Source organism: Amblyomma mixtum, chromosome 4, assembly GCF_055824585.1.
Source record: "Amblyomma mixtum isolate Tamu chromosome 4, ASM5582458v1, whole genome shotgun sequence".
In the NCBI taxonomy this organism is placed as follows: domain Eukaryota; kingdom Metazoa; phylum Arthropoda; class Arachnida; order Ixodida; family Ixodidae; genus Amblyomma; species Amblyomma mixtum.
The window spans coordinates 138,810,559-138,821,688 of record NC_143015.1 but is presented as its reverse complement, the minus strand read 5'-3'; positions in this window follow the sequence as shown (position 1 = coordinate 138,821,688).

Here is an 11,130-nt window from a genome sequence, read left to right as displayed (position 1 = left end):
TGCTGGGCTTCTTTGAGGCGTTACCTGACCTTGGACGACATCAAGCAACGCACTCAACTAGAACGCGAAGCTGGGCGCGTTGCTGCCCATATTCGGGATCGGAGATTGCGCGCGAAATAAAAATTCTAGAGGAAAGGGCTGGTGGAGTAGCTGTCATATTCGGTGGACACGTGAACCACGTGATGAGGGAAAGGATGGAGGAAGGCGAATAAGGTAGCAGGGGAAAAACTTGTAGGGTTTTAATATAGTTAAGCTGAGGAGACGTGCGAAAGCAAGTGTTTAGCCTGGTTGGCTCATGATTTTGCTTTGCTGGGTCGTCGGCACGTCTGGCGTCGGTATTAGACTCAGGTTGAGCTCTGGTGAGGTTTCGGTTTGCTGATGGAAGTTGGTCGTGTGTTCGGCTATCGCAGCAGCGTGTACGACTCCTGCGATAGCCTTGTGATCTCGCACAGCGGCCTGCGAAGCGGATCTGTTCGCGCCGCCACGGGTTCGACTTTCTTTTTAAGGTTGCATCGGTGTTGCTAGGCAACGGCACAGCAAAGATCAAGACAAGATTCATGGTCAGTGTTGATAAAGATACGAGTGTTTTCGCACTAAAAAGCGCCATCGGGAAGGGCTCCCACAGGAGCTGCCACAGATGTGCAATTCCGTTCTCTGCACGGTACAGTCCTCCGAACTTATGGCTTCGCCTCTAGATTCCTCTGATGGCTTCTACAAAAGAAATTTGGCTTCGAACTGTCTTAAAATGCAAGTAAAGAGGTAACGCACACTCAGGGCAAACTCTTAAGTGATTGCGTGGTGCAAGGTCTTGGAGTGAAAAAAAATGGCTGCGGCTTAGCTCGGCTGATCCTGGTTATGGAAGCGAAAGTCACACTTGCATAACCAGCGTGAAGTCACGATGCGGCCTGTTGCTGCAGTGCCGAGCGCCTGACACAACGTCAGCGTTTCATCGGTTTCGGCCGCTAGTTTAGCGTGTTTACGCTCCTAATCAATTGCTGAATCCCTCGCACGGTTGCCAATGTCGACCGGATGATCAGACGGTGCCCGACGTCTGCGAGTACCCACTGTCGAGAACGCCGGCTCTCCGGCTGACTGGCTTCGCCCATAGCGAGACATTGGATAGGCAGCGCGCGGCTGCAGCTGCTGCGAGTCACGTGGTACCCCACGTGGTTACTTACGCAGCTCCGCTCCTCCTGTTCAAGGTCATTCGTGCAGATACGGCGAAGTCGGCGTCGCTAGGCTAGTAAAAGGTTAGCTTTAAAAATCTACAAGAAAAAATATTTTGTTCAAGGCGATTCGAACTGCTATATCACGTGTTCGAAAACGCGGTGGTAATCCGGCGAGTATGAGCTCTTTAAATTGTGCTGTTATTCATTCTCACGGCAGCCTGGGTCAGACGCGCGGGAGGTTCTACTTTCATATAATTGTTCTAGCGACGCTGTCTAATCGGAATGTGCTAGAACCTGCGGTAAACTCTCAGAGAAGTTCTGGATTTAAAAAAAAAAACAGTTCAAACATAAAGCAGCACATTGGAGTTGTTGCATTTCGCCTCCGTAGAAATGTTGCGGCCGCAGCTGAGATTTCATCCAGCGACTTTGGGATCAGCCGCTGAACGCCGGGGAAACTGAGCCACCGGGGCGGGCATTTTAAATCAGATACCGGCAATAAACATCGCTCTAAAAAAAAAGAAAACGAGTGAAGTTGCGAGCAGGCGTTCATTCAGAAAGAAGAAGTAGTGCATCACGGAATCATATGGTGTAGAAGAAGAAGAATCTCCGCAGCTTTCGCTGTAACGAACGATTGAGCGTATCTCAACACGTGGACACAAGGGGAAGGACAGCAAAGGAAACGGCAGGTAAAGAAAGACGTTTCTCGTCTGGTCGATTCGCCTTGTAATTTTCGGGAGTCAAATCGAAAGAGTGGTTTTAATCCAGAACCTTTTTTAGAGCGGAGCTCTTAGCACCCGCTCCTGCGTTGGGCATCGTAGACGTCGTCGGTGTTGTCGGCGTAACCGGTGGTCCTAGTGGCAGAGCAAAACGCCGTATGGAAGGTGGCTGCCACGGGAAGATCCCGGAGGGTTGCTAGCAGCGTAACACGCTATCTGCTGGGTGGAATGTTACGCAGATGGTTACGCAGGTTTTGGCAGGTAGTAGCAGACCGAAAAGCCATACACCACGGCGAGAGCGAAAGAATGAATAACCGGAAGGTGACTGCCACGGGAAGATTCTGGAGGGCGGCTTGTTTAGTGGCTAGTTTAGTGGCTAGGTTAGTGGCTAGTTTAGTGCTAGTTTAGTTTAGTGACTGGTTTATTTTAGTGGTTTAAATTTCACCTGCCAACGGTAGCAGGTAGCATGTGCTTATGAAGAGCTGTGCTCAAACGTCTTATTACCGAATATCGTTATCGTCGGCCAACTTTTAGGAAACCACACGAACTTATAATTTTTCTTCGAGCCTTATAAAGCCAAATCAAAGTCTGGCTAGCTGCAGGGAAAGTTATTACCAGCCACAATACTTTACCTTGCGCGCATCATTTCTTATAATTTGCCTAAAGGTCGGTTGAAAGTAGGCCAAGGCAATTAAATCGCAGTCCTACTGGTTGTCATCATCGCATTTTTTTTCTGTTAATTAAAATCACTGTTCTGACCGTTCAAATAATAAGACGCAGTAGACAAGCTCCGGAATCTGTTAAATTGCACGTTTAGATTCAAATTTTCAATCGGAAGTGATTGGCAGGGTCTCTCCCGATACACAAAAAACTAGTGGCCGTTTACACACTCCGTTGGCGTAAGGAAGCGACAACGATGAGAATACCTCCCTGCCTATTCTCTTCCTAGTGATAGCGCCTTTCCTTCGCGATAGCATCCTAAGAGGAAACCAGGATAATGCGACTGTTTTTGTTTACAACATAGCACCGGAATACTTAAGGCTGCGTCAATTACTGCAGAGGGAAAACCCTATGCTGGTATTGCAGTTAATGAGCGGTTTTTCCAAGATGCAGTGAGCGCTCGTTCGCATTATTGAAGACAACGTTTTATTCAACTTTGTTTGCGCCGCCACATTTTCTGTCCTTATTCTCTTAGTCCTGTTTTCGTTGGGCCTTGAGGGCGCCTGAATCATACACTGCAACAGGACATCAATTTCAAATTTCCCAAGCAGGGATCTATCCGGTGGCGGATATATCATCCGGTTTTTCTTTAGATTTTCGGTTACATCCCTAAACGTACCAATACTTTCTTTGCTTTTAGATGATGTTGTTGAGGCGTCCGCAGCACCCCGAGGTATCGAGGAGCGGGTGAGCATGTGGGCAGCCTCGTTGCCGGCGAGACCGGCGTGTGCTGGGGTCCAGATTATGTGCCCCAGGGCACAACGCGATTAAAACTAGCGATGAATGGGAGACCACGCTGAGGAGCTCCGACGAAAAAACTCAGCGCTTCGCCGTCCGCCTGGCGGCCGAGGCTGAAGACCTCTTCTCCAAGGCGGGATCGCATGTCCTCCGGCCGCGGTGCGACAGACTGCCTCCCCGGACGCCTGCGTGCGGACCCGGAGGTGGCTGCCGCGCCATATTCGGCGGAAATAAATGTTCTTCCTCCTCCTCTTTCCAAAGCAGGCAATCCATCATATGGCTACTTTTTACCTTTGCTATATCCGCGCTGCCATGTCCGCTCAATTTTACTTCATCCGTTCAGATCCACCCGTGCGCCTGAGCAAAGATAAGTTTAGTTCTCTCCACACTCGTGATTTTCCTTTGCCCTTGTACAAAGTCGCTCAGTATGAAAGGGCGCGAAGCGGACAGGCCGCGTGCTGCCGTGTCCCCTTTCATTATGAGCGACCTTGTACATCCATGAGCAATATGAGAGGGAAGAAATTTTTTCACAAAATTACAAATTTTCTGGTGAATTCTGCAATAAATTAAATATAGCATTTGTATATTATACCACAGGAGGAAAGGTAAATCCGAAACAGAAAACATTCTGCGTAATCAATCATAATTACTGAGTAATCAATAACATAATGCTCTAACTTTCTTTCGTCTCATATTGCTCACAACGTATCTCGGAACTTGTGTGGTCGCCGAACATTGTTTAGTTCGGCAATATCCTTTATACATCTAGCGCTGCAATTACGGGCTTTAGTGCGATCGCCAGCTCATCAATACAGGCACACCTGATAGCAATGTAGCATCCATGATTTAGAAGCATAGATTTGGACCTCGAAAAAGACATGGGTCTTTATGACTCCTCCTTTGACAGAAGCGCCGTCAGATGATACTTTGCTGAATAAGGTGCTTAACATCATTCTTTGGAGCAGGATAATCCAGGGACAGCATGGATGAGATTGTGAGTTTACTTTTGTTTTCTTTTTCACATCTCAGGCCACCATGCGTAAAGAGAGGAAAGACTTTGACGGCTACCCGGTGCAAGTTCTGCATATGATGGGTGTTGTCATTGTGACTCTGCTTATCGTCATGGTCGTCCTGCTCGTCCTCCTCTCTGGCGCCTACCTCGAGTGTGAGTGGATCTTTCGCTCATGGCTTTTGGGGCGTGCAGTTGAAATTCGCTCTGGAGACAAGGAGACCACAGTCATAGAATCCGCACTGCCGAAGAATATGGGTCGCCTTAAAGAGACACTGAAGAAGAAAACTGTGTCACAATCATATTTGCTAGCGTTTGTTTCGATACGAGGACATAGTAATACATACGAACATGACAAACGCTTTAGCAAATACGATTGTGAACGATTTCCAACCAGCCCAAATTTTCGCTTTATAACTGTGAGGCTAGACTCATGGCTAGCGTCACGAGATGGGAAATGTGTATGTATGTATGTATGTATGTATGTATGTATGTATGTATGTATGTATGTATGTATGTATGTATGTATGTATGTATGTATGTATGTATGTATGTATGTATGTATGTATGTATGTATGTATGTATGTATGTATGTATGTATGTATGTATGTATGTATGTATGTATGTATGTATGTATGTATGTATGTATGTATGTATGTATGTATGTATGTATGTATGTATGTATGGTTGGTTTATGGTTGGTTTATGGGCTTTAACGTCCCAAAGCGACTAAGGCTATGAGAGACGCCGTAGTAGAGGGCTCCGGAAATTTCGACCACCTGGGGTTCTTTAACGTGCACTGACATCGCACAGTACACGGGCCTCTAGAATTTCTCCTCCAAAGAAATTCCAGCCGCCGCGGCCGGGATCGAACCCGCGTCTTTCGGGTCAGCAGCCGAGCACCATAACCACTGAGCCACCATGGCGGCTATGTATGTATGTATGTATGTATGTATGTATGTATGTATGTATGTATGTATGTATGTATGTATGTATGTATGTATGTATGTATGTATGTATGTATGTATGTATGTATGTATGTATGTATGTATGTATGTATGTATGGTTTGGTTTGGTTTATGGGGTTTAACGTCCCAGAGCGACTAAGGCTATGAGAGACGCCGCAGTGGAGGGCTCCGGAAATTTCGACCACCTGGGGTTCTTTAACGTGCACTGACATCGCACAGTACACGGGCCTCGAATTTCTCCTCCAAAGAAATTCAACCGCCGCGGCCAGGATCGAACCCGCGTCTTTCGGGACAGAAGCCGAGCACCATAGCCACTGAGCCACCGCGGCGGCTGTGTATGTATGTATGTATGTATGTATGTATGTATGTATGTATGTATGTATGTATGTATGTATGTATGTATGTATGTATGTATGTATGTATGTATGTATGTATGTATGTATGTATGTATGTATGTATGTATGTATGTATGTATGTATGTATGTATGTATGTATGTATGTATGTATGTATGTACGTACGTATGTACGTGCGTACGTATGTATGCATGCATACATGCACGTATGCATGATGTGTGTGTGTGTGTGTGTGGTTGGTATATGGGGTTTAACGTCCCAAAGCAACTAAGGCTATGAGAGACGCCGTAGTGGAGGGCTCCGGAAATTTCGACCACCTGGGGTTCTTTAACGTGCGCTGACATCGCACAGTACACGAGCCTCGAATTTCTCCTCCAAAGAAATTCAACCGCCGCGGCCGGGTGTGTGTGTGTGTGTGTGTTCGTGTGTTTGTGTGTGTGTGTGTGTGTGTGTACTGAGCGTCATGAAATGGAGCACACAAGGGAATGAAAACGAGCGGCTTCCTTCATAAAATGGAGTCATTTATTCGCTCTTGCGAAGTATTTATTACACAGACATATCCATTTGTTATGTGTTACGACAGTCGTACTCACTATCTATCCTGATGTGCAAAGTAACTTTCAAAATCCCATTGGAAACTTCAAAAAGCGATTATATTGATCACCGATTACGGAAACATGTGAAAAGCCGTTTCGACGAAGGAAACCTCTATTGTATTTTATAATGCAGTCTTCTACTCGGTATTCCGCTAAACTACGATCTATGTTCCGGAGAGCTGTGCGGTAATATGTTCTTTGTTTTTGGGACTGCATGACTCACAGCACTTATATGAGAAGATTAATTAATGAGCTCTTTCAATTTATTTCCAGGAAGGAGGCTTCACTGGCGCCGTTTAGATGACGGGCTGCCGTTTTATCACTCCAAGAGATGTACTCAAGGAAGTGTCTTTTTACTCATCGCTGCCAGGAAATGAAAAAAAAACAGAAGACATATGTTAATTATAACAAGACCCGGACTGTGTTGAAGATATATTTTCGAGGAACACTACGATGCCTTCGAGAGGATTCTGTTCAAGGAAACTGATATGAAACCGAACGAAAGAGTGATATCTGTGCCTTATATGTAGGTTCTTCATGGTGACATCATTAAAGCTTAAGAATGTATTGCCGGCATAATCTTTAAGGCTGGTAAAATAATGAAAAGGGTGGTGGATAGTATTTGTTTATTATGGATCAGTGTCATGGCATTTCAAGATTAAAGGAAACTTTGGTGACACCCCTTGCTGAGAGAACTTAACGGAAAAAAAAAGAGAAAGCATCCAAACATTGACATTTTCAGGACATACCTGTAATGGGTCAAATTAGTTTGGCTCCAATTGCTTCGGGGTGTCTCAGAGCCCGGGAATAGATTTTTTTTCGAAATATATATTAAGAAACGAATATCCGAGTTGTAAGACCCTGGTTTGGGCTGTACAATGCATACTGAAAGGTGCACCAGGTGTTTAACGAAAGCCTGCCACAGATTTAAAAAAAATTTTTTTTTTAGGTAAAGAGGTGTGTTTTGCGTCAGAGTAATAACTGTTCTGACAAACTTCAGAAAACAGGTGAACTAGTTAACTAATAAAGTGACTAACTAAATTGCAATAGTTAACTTTTTGAATATTGATGATACTCACCTGATCGAAATTGCATTTTTAACCGCTCATTTGCAATAGCCATATTAGTTTTTTTCTTTATAATTTCTACAACGCGATTACCCGCGACGCTGTGAGTGAACAAAGTTTGGCCACTTCTCGCGCAATTCAAAGACCGCGGGCCAGTGGTGCGCGTACAGCGACGTCCATGAAACCAAGTCACTCCTTGACGTACATGCCACGTGACCTTGTATGCCCCGCCTACATGCGGCAGAGTAGGTGATATGACATGTGACCCAGGCAGTGACGCGTGTTCGTGGGCGTCGCTGTGCGCGTATACACAGGCCCGCGCATTTCGAATTGCGCGAGAGGCGGCTAAACTTTGTTCACGCACAGCGGCGTGGGTAAATGCGTGTTAAAATTCTAGACGCTAACATGGCAATTACTAATGACCGGGTAGGGTTGTCTAAGAAAGTCGAAAAGCTAGCAAAGCTGATATTAACAGCAGCGCAACTGTCCGTATAGGGGAGCGAAGGCGCATACGCCGCAGCCCGAGCACTCCACCTCGAGCAACCCAATACACGGATGAGTACAACTACGCACATATGCCGACCACATACTCAGAAATCCTACAGCACTACAGGCATGACAAAAGAGAATATGCGCCAGCGGATGAACTAGAGAAGGAAAAGGAAGTAACACTGAGAATAATACAAGCAAACACATACTCAAGCCCAAAGACACCACGCAATCTACCCAGAACGCTATGAGCCATAATAGACACGCAAAGAACACTATAAACCATAATGCACACATTCTGGCATAGAGGCGGACCTATACCACGTGGTATAGACCCGCAAAAGCAACACAGAAATAGAAAGGACGAAAGAGGCGACGATTGAGCGGTGGAACGAAAAGCTGTCCACTTTGGACCCCAAAGTTCAGCACAAGCTGACCGGATGGGCTGTATTGGCGACAAGATTCAATGGACTGCCGGCATAGGGGAACCAATCATCAATTATAGTTCCAATTTAGCTGCCTAAATTATCATCATCATCGTCGGCTTGTTTTCTTCTCCGACGCTAAGTAAGGCAGGAGTCAACTGTCAATTAGACCTCAGTAACGCCAGCCAGTGTCGTATGGTGAAAAGCACTTGTTTTTTTAATTGCCTGGCTTGCATGAATGTACTCCGCACGGATAAATGATACTTACTGGAGGCAACCCGTCCCGTCCCGTAGCCGAGTAGTGAACTGAGATCTTTTTGGACATGCATATCTTCTCAACTTTCATGCAGGTTAAACAGGATAAGGAGACCTCCGTCTGAAGAGCTATCTCTTTCTCAGGAATTTGGCACCAAGCTATTCTGTAGCTTGCAAGCAAACAAGCAAACAGTAATATGCTCGATGGATGTACAGACAGGATGCTGCGTTAATTTTTTGACAATGCTTGCTGCCCAATCCTGGATTCAGTAGACTTATTAGTTGCACGCTTACTCAACGAACTTGATGACTTGTTTAATCAGTTCCTGTTTCCTACAGACACGTACAGGCTCGACGATCGGCGAAGTAGGTTATACCCTTGGCTGCATCTTCGAACCAGTGGGACGCCATGGCAGCAGCCGATGACCGCCATGAATCGGCCATACGCAGGTATCTTGTACCCGCTCACTTTTTCATGCAAACTGGCTATAAACACCAGCTGTATCACGTCAGTTAATGTGGTCCTAAACAACAGAAACATAAAAAGAAACCACATAGGGTTTCCTCGCTGCCATAGCAAATAAAGCGCGATGCTTGTGGTGAACGCTACGCAGCAGAGCCCTAGTTTTCGTTTTTGTTAGCCTTACGCTACAGGAACAAAGCTCGTGTCGTGCACTTAGTATAGATTCATACAAAGCAGTTAGGAATAAAAAGAAGCCGTGCTTGGTCTTAGCTTGTAGGTGAGCGCGATTAAGGTTTCCATCGTGCAACGTCGCGCTAGAGTGTTGCGGTAGAGCTCCCTATCTGTTCTATAATGATGTTGCTCCCTACATCGCTCGTAGTTTGGCTTCATGAAGTTGTAATGCCAATTTGAGTGTTCTACTTGCTGCTTCTACTTGCTAATTACTTCTTGAAATAACTCTGTTGTCTGACTCTGTAATTTGCTGGCGTGTACGTTTTTGTGCGCATTCTTTATAATTAGGGAAAGCGTCTTAAAAAATTGCAACCTCAATAGTAAATGCAATGAAATCTGAATGTAATCAGATTTTCTTGCGCTACAATGTTCAAACCTCGAGCAGTTGATGATTACGCGCAGACGTCGGCAGCGCTCGGATCAGCGAGTTTTTGTGAAGTGGCTAGATACACTGAGTAAACACATTACACGAACTTTAGAACAAATCCGCGTTTTCCACACGCTTTTCTTGTGTAACGGCTTGCGTTTGGTGCTGACGCAGTGTTGGAGCCGGAATGTTCGCATTTAGCAGGGAAGGAATTGTTTGCATCTAGTGAACAAAGACTGTTTGTTGTGGTTCGTGCAGGTGCGGATATTAACACTGGGAGCTGGAGGTAACTACCGGACAGTCCATGCTCATCCGATCCAGTCATGGCAACGACCCTGGTACTGACTTCAGATGTACTCCTAAGGATTGCGTCTCTCCCTGAATTTTTAAAACCGACCAGCGTCGTGACGCCGTTAGCCGTAAAATAAATTATTTTTTGACCTTCAGAGTTGAGAATAACTATGAATTTTCACTTGTGGTATAATGCAGAACGCATTTAAGACCTGCTCTCCAAATTTTTCTCTCCCGAGGCTTTGAGAAAAAATATCGGAAATCAGAAAAGGTGTAGGCAACTACGGCATTCACATTTGAGGAAAAAAAACTGTAAAGGAATATGCAGCTTGGGGTAATGCAGTACTGGTGCATCTGGGAGAGAGCTCAGCTATGGGGCGATTTTTTTTTCAGGGGGTTGCGGGTGGGGAATTTCTTTCTTCACGAAGAGGACAGCTTTTAAAAGCAGCAGATACAGGTTCCCAACGTGACAGCGGAAACAAAACGGACGGAAAATGTTCTTCGGAGCATTTTGTATCGCGAAATCACGAAGCATTACAGGCTAGAAAGGCTAATCTTCCCACCGTCGCATAGAAACTTAACGAAAGAACATTAGGTACTGTGGAGACAACTCCAAACTAAATCTCCCTAACCCCGCTGTCCTAAGCCATGTGTACCCGGGTAGATCTAAACCGGAGTACAACAAATGCGTGCGGCGGTAAAGCCACCGTAGACCATATCTTCTGGAATTGTCCGACAGATATCCCGCGAAAATCGCTTCAGAGGCTCGCGTACCGGGGCCCGTGGAAGACCTTGCTGCCTAGCTCTGACCTGGGAACGCAAGTAAGGGTCGTGACAAGAGCCCAAGAGCTCGCCGCCAGTCTCCAGTGACGGCCACCTAGCGAGATGAATGAATCCACATGTTACTCAAGCCGATAAAAAAAATTGTATTCAATCATATTGGAGCATTTAGTTGTACGTGGTCATTACCCTTAATAATCTGGCGTATCTTGCAATACTTGCTAGGTGAGCTGGTTCATTGGTTTTAAATTGACCGCAAATTTCGCTCACAAAGAGAGTCTTGTGCCAATTCGCGCCAGTCGTGCCAACCTAGTGTCCTATGTCTATCTTGTGTGTTAGCGAATTTCGTGGTGAATTTAAAGGACTGTTCTACTACGGCTGTACTGCAATATCTATTTGGCGCCTTTCGACGCTGCATTCATCAGCAGTGCGCCCTAATCCGCACTAGGAGTAATCACTTGAGGCGGCAGGGAAAGGGAAAATAAGCGTTTT